Consider the following 6068-nt stretch of genomic DNA (forward strand, 5'->3'; position numbering starts at 1 on the left):
GGTGGATCAAGGTACTACGTCACCTTCATCGATGACTTCAGCAGGAAGGTATGGGTTTACTTTCTGAAACACAAGTCAGATGTGTTTACCACCTTCAAGAAGTGGAAAGCTGAAGTTGAAAATCAGACCGGCTTGAAGATCAAATGCTTGAGGTCTAACAATGGAGGAGAGTACAACAAATCAGAGTTTATAACATTTTGTGCAGCTGAGGGAATTAGATTAATAAGAACAATTCCCGGTAAGGCAAGACAAAATGGTATTGCAGAAAGGATGAACAGAACCTTGAATGAGCGAGGAAGAAGCATGAGGATTCATTCTGGATTGCCAAAGACATTGTGGGCTGATGCTCTGAACACAGCAGCATATTTGATTAATAGAGGGCCCTCAGTACCCTTGAAGTTCAAATTGCCCGAAGAAGTATGGACAGGAAAAGAACTCAAGTACTCTCACTTGAAAACCTTTGGCTGTACTGCGTATGTTCATGTTGATCTAGAGAAGAGAGATAAGCTTGATGCTAAGGCTGTAAAATGCTACTTCATAGGCTATGGCTCTGACATGTTCGGGTATAGGTTTTGGGATGAGAAAAATATGAAGATCCTAAGACACTGTGATGTGATCTTTGATGAAAATGTCATGTACAAGAACAGAGAGAAGATAAACTCTGAGACTACGAAGCAAGTGGGAGTTGAATTTGAGTGGCAAGAAAATTCACACAGTGATGGTACAATAGAAGCTCAAGAAACTCCTGATTCTATTGCTGAAGAACCAGACGTGGCTGATCCTATTGCTGAAGAACCAGACGTGGAGCAAGTTGCACCTGAGCAGGTGTTGAGAAGATCATCCAGAACTACCAGAGCACCAGATAGATATTCAACCTCATTACATTATCTGTTGCTGACTGACGAAGGAGAACCAGTGTCCTTTGATGAGGCCCTACAAGTGGAAGATTCAACTAAGTGGGAGCAAGCCATGAATGATGAGATGAGCTCACTTGAAAGGAATAATACGTGGGTGCTGACTGAGTTGCCTACAGGAAAGAGAGCTCTGTTGAACAAATGGGTGTTCAAAATCAAGGTTGAACCAGATGGCAGAAGGAGGTTTAAGGCTCGGTTAGTAGTTAAAGGATATTCACAAAGAAAAGACATTGATTATGCTGAGATCTTTTCTCCAGTTGTGAAATTAACTACTATCCGAATTCTACTGAGTATTGTTGCATCGGAGAATTTTCACCTTGAGCAAATGGATGTAAAAACGGCATTTTTACATGGAGATCTAGATGAGGAGATCTATATGCAACAACCAGAAGGATTTGCAGCTTCAGGCAAAGAGCACATGGTGTGTAAGCTCAATAAGAGCTTGTATGGACTGAAACAAGCACCGAGACAATGGTACAAGAAGTTTGACTCCTTCATGAGCAAGAGTGGTTTCCACAGAAGTGGAAAGGATCAGTGTTGCTACCTCAAGAAATACACTGATTCTTATGTGTTTCTACTCCTGTATGTGGATGATATACTAATTGCTGGATCAAGTATGAGGGAGATAAACCACCTGAAGGCAAGCTTGTCTTCAGTATTTGAGATGAAAGATTTAGGTGCAGCGAAGTAGATCCTTGGGATGAGGATTTCTCGAGATAGATCTGCTGGCACATTAAATCTATCCCAAGAGCAGTACATTGAGAAGATGTTGTCCAAATTCAAGATGAATAACGCTAAACCCAGGACTACCCCCTTGGCAAATCATATTAAATTGTCAAAGGGGCAATCTCCCAAGACAGTTGAGGAACGTGAGCACATGGCATCAGTTCCGTACGCTTCTGCAGTTGGGAGTTTGATGTATGCTATGGTCTGCACTAGACCTCGCATAACACATGCAGTGGGAGTTGTTAGCAAGTACATGGCAAATCCAGGGAAGGAACATTGGGAAGCTGTGAAGTGGCTTCTGAGATATCTGAGAGGTACATCCAATACTACACTTTGTTATGGCAATGGCAAAGTAGTTCTGCAAGGTTTTGTGGATGTTGATCTGAGTGGAGATGTAGACTCCAGCAAGAGCACATCAGGGTATATCTACACTATAGATGGAACAGCAGTGAGTTGGATGTCCAAGCTTCAGAAATGCGTTGCTCTTTCATCTACTGAAGCTGAGTACGTGGCCATAGCTGAAGCTGGAAAGGAGATGATATGGATGACAGACTATCTAGAAGAATTAGGCCGGAAGCAGTGCAAGAAGATCCTTTATACAGATAGTCAAAGTGCCATACAGTTGGTGAAAAACCCAGTCTATCATTCAAGGACAAAACACATTAGAAGACGGTACCATTTCACTCGCAGGTTAGTGGAAGAAGACGATATGTGTTTGGAGAAGATAGAGGGTGCAAAGAATCAAGCAGACATGTTGACAAAATGTGTTGATGTTGAAAAATTAAAGCTATGCAAAGCCCTAATTGGTATGGTGTAGGATCAGTCTCCAAGTGGGAGAATTGTTGAGTTATGGAGTCTGCTCCCTGTATTTATAGCTTGGGCTATATCCGGTAAAGCTATATTTGGTAAAGCCATATATGGTGAAGCTATATCCGGTAAAGCTATATATGGTACATAGCTATATATAGTAGATGGTTAAATCTGGTAAAGCTATATTTAGTAGACTGAACCATATATATATCCCGTTCAGTAAAGCTTTGAAATGTACTTTTCTATTCTCTATACTCTCTCGTGTTGTACATACCTGAAGTCATCAATACAAAATTCTTTTAGCCAGAGTTCTCCTTGAAACTTTTCTCTATCCTTTTTTTCTTTGTGTTCATCTAGATCGAGCGTGTGCGTTGTTGTGCGATCCTAACAACTGGTATCGATCCTAACAACTGGTATCAGAGCTAACGACTGATATCGATCCTAATAAGATGGTGATGTGTTTGGAGAAGATAGAGGGTGCAAAGAATCCAGCAAACATGTTGACAAAATGTGTTGATGTTGGAATATTGAGGTTGTGCAAAGCCTCAATTGATATGGTGCCATGAAGACCATGAAGATGCTCATGGTCGTTTGAGAATGAAATTCTTGGTTGACTAGATCAGTCTCCAAGTGGGAGAATTGTTAGGTTATGAAGCCTGCAGCTTATTTATAGCTTGGTCAACGGTTATATCCGGTAAAGCTATATCCGGTACAGCTATATTTGGTAAAACTGTATCCGGTAAACCTATATATGGTAAATAGCTATATATAGTAGATGGTTAAATCGGGTAAAGCTATATATAGTAAATGGTTATATATAGTAGATGGTTAAATCTGGTAAACCTATATATAGTAAACTGAACTATATATATAACGTCCGCTAGAGCTTTGAAAAGTACTTTCTATTCTCTGTAATTCTCTCTTACTGTACATACGTGAAGTCATCAATAGAAAAATCCTTTTAGCCAGAGTTCTCCTTGCACTTTTCTCTATCCTGTTCTTTGTGTTCATCTAGATCGAGTGTGTGCGTTGTTGTGCGATCCTAATAGGCCCTTCTATCTTGGATAGAAATTTGTTACACTTTTTGGACCGACAATGTGTCTAAGGGGTCATTAAGGTTAAAAACCTACAAAATGGATCCATGGCTTAGTGGTAGAGAATTTGACCGGTCACCCGTTTGAACTTGGTTGGGCCCTTTTATTTTGGAGAGACACTTTTTACACTTTTAGACTGACACTCTGTAGAAGGGGTCACTCAGGTTGAAATCATGCAAAATGGGTCCATAGCTCAGTGGTAAAGCATTTGATTGCAGATCAAGAGGTCACTCGTTCGAATTTGGTTGGGCCCTTTTATCATTTTACTTTGTTTTCAACCTCTTTTAACCTGCAATCCGTGCTTGCAGAACCCACCGAAATGTGAGTTTGTAACCCATCCGGTAGGGTTCTTGGAATGATTCTCTAGATTATCCCTTCCATGTTGGGAGTCGGGCCATAGGTCTTGGGTGAAGTAACCGTTGGTTTTCTCATTGTCTTTGAGATAACAATTCTTTTCTATTTTATATAAATTTTTTAAATAAGGGTTCATTTCCAAATGCATGCTAACACCCTTATTGTTTAATAAATGACATGAAACTAGTTTCACATAGTAACTTGGCCTTTTGCTCCTATTGGTGGAAGGATAATAGGTCGATTATACCTATAGGGTAGTTTTAAGCGTGACAACGAGACAAATTTTTTTTTTTTAGTTAAAAATTAGAATTATAACAATCTGCCTAAAACCCTCCGACTAATTTTGCTTCATTTCTAAATGCAAGCAGACAAAGTAGAAAAATGAAAACATGTAAATTGTAAACTCAAACATTTCAAAGAAATAAATAAGTTTTGATGGTACCAATGCTAACCAGAAAACAATCAACCAAATTTATTTTGAACATAGAAAACTTCATGTCTCCATCTTGTAAAGCCAATAAACCAAAGGGCCTAATATAGTAGAGAAATAAAAAAATGTTACCCTCATCTATGTTGTGTTGTTTCATAAGTGATCAATGGATGTTGACTTTGACCAATTCCTACTATTTTTTTTTTCTATATTTTGAAACTATTTTAAACACTTTTTTCTTGTACTCCTTATAATTTTACCTTTTAAAGTTGTAAATATTTGTGAACCGGTGACTATTATGATTATTAGTCAAATGAGTTAAGTGGAAATAAAATTTGAAGATGAAATTAAAGTATTAATTTTGATGTCATCTTTACCTGAGTTTTGGGATATTGTTATTAATGAGATTCAATCTAATGCCATTAGTAATTCACAATGATAATATTCAAAATACTTGACAAAAAAAAAATGGTCAACATAAGATATTTGAAATAAATAAATATTTTGTCCTCTGTGATATATCAAATCACTCATTTGAAATTCCTTAATAATAAACGTGAAGTCTTACATCTTTTATAGTGAAAAGTTTCTTAAATAGAAGTCTTATTAGATATTTCTAAGCATTTAGAGATCAACTAGACACAAAGCTAAACATTCTAAAAAAGATTAGGGGTTAAACTTTTAAGTTAACTTAATTTAAGAAACTTATGGTTTTTATATTATCAAGAGTTTAATTGAGCTACGTCAATTCAATCTAGTGGACCCAAGAATTGAACCAAACCAAACCAACTAGTTAGTAACATGATTTAGTGGAAGCATTTTGACGCAAAGTAGAAGCAATAATGGAGGGTTTGAAATAATATAGTTTTCACCCCTTGTTTCTCGAGTGAATATTGAAATAATATAGTTTTCATGTTAAGTTTTGCACGGAAGAAAGAAAGACGGGGATGTAAAGTATTATTTCAATTTGTTTGTAATATACAATAATATATAAATTAACTATAAGAAATATATAAAATTACATGTTCTCCAAGAGCTTCAATCAACACTGGAGGGTTACTTCTACAACCACTCTAAAGGTGCTCAAGATCACAACAAGTTGGATAAAACAGCTCTAGAACTTTGAATCCAATAACTTGAGTTTGACTCATGATAGGATCTCCCTTCGTGTGGAATCGGCATAAAATAGGAAAACCATTCCAAAATAAATTTGTACAAGGGGTTCTATGGTGTAGTGGTTAGCACTTTGGACTTTGAATCCAACGACCTGGGTTCAACTCCCGGTAGGACCTTTATGAAATGACCTTGATGTGAAAACACAGAATAAGGAACGAACATTTTAAAACAAAACGTTGTTACCACTTCCCATGAGTGCATAGGTGGCGTTGTCATAATCGTGGTGCAGGCTGCTCATGATATTGTGCACGTAGTATATGTATTAGAGACCAAGGGTATAAGCCCAGCATGATATTGTGCACGTCGTAGTATTTATTGGAGACCAAGGGTACATCTGGGGAATCTATTATTTTAGGGATACCACTTTAGTTATCACGTAGTATTTATTAGAGACCAAGGGTACATCTGGGGAATCTATTATTTTAGGGAGACCAAGGGTACATCTGGGGAAGACCAAGGGTACATCTGGGGAATCTATTATTTTAGGGAGACCAAGGGTACATCTGGGGAATCTATTATCTATTATTTTAGGGAGACCAAGGGTACATCTGGGGAAGACCAAGG

The 6068-nt window shown here is 37.7% G+C and overlaps 2 non-coding genes across 2 annotated transcripts; both read left to right on the plus strand.

The window, feature by feature from the left end:
* Positions 1 to 3726: 3726 nt before the first annotated feature.
* On the plus strand, positions 3727 to 3798 carry TRNAC-GCA (transfer RNA cysteine (anticodon GCA)). Its single transcript has one exon. It is a non-coding gene; the product is annotated as a tRNA-Cys (tRNA).
* Positions 3799 to 5548: 1750 nt separating this feature from the next.
* TRNAQ-UUG (transfer RNA glutamine (anticodon UUG)) lies at positions 5549 to 5620 on the plus strand. The gene has a single exon. It is a non-coding gene; the product is annotated as a tRNA-Gln (tRNA).
* Positions 5621 to 6068: the final 448 nt, after the last annotated feature.

The sequence above is a fragment of the Cucurbita pepo genome, chromosome 10, assembly GCF_057944985.1.
Source record: "Cucurbita pepo subsp. pepo isolate OVF chromosome 10, ASM5794498v1, whole genome shotgun sequence".
Classification (NCBI taxonomy): Eukaryota; Viridiplantae; Streptophyta; class Magnoliopsida; order Cucurbitales; family Cucurbitaceae; genus Cucurbita; species Cucurbita pepo.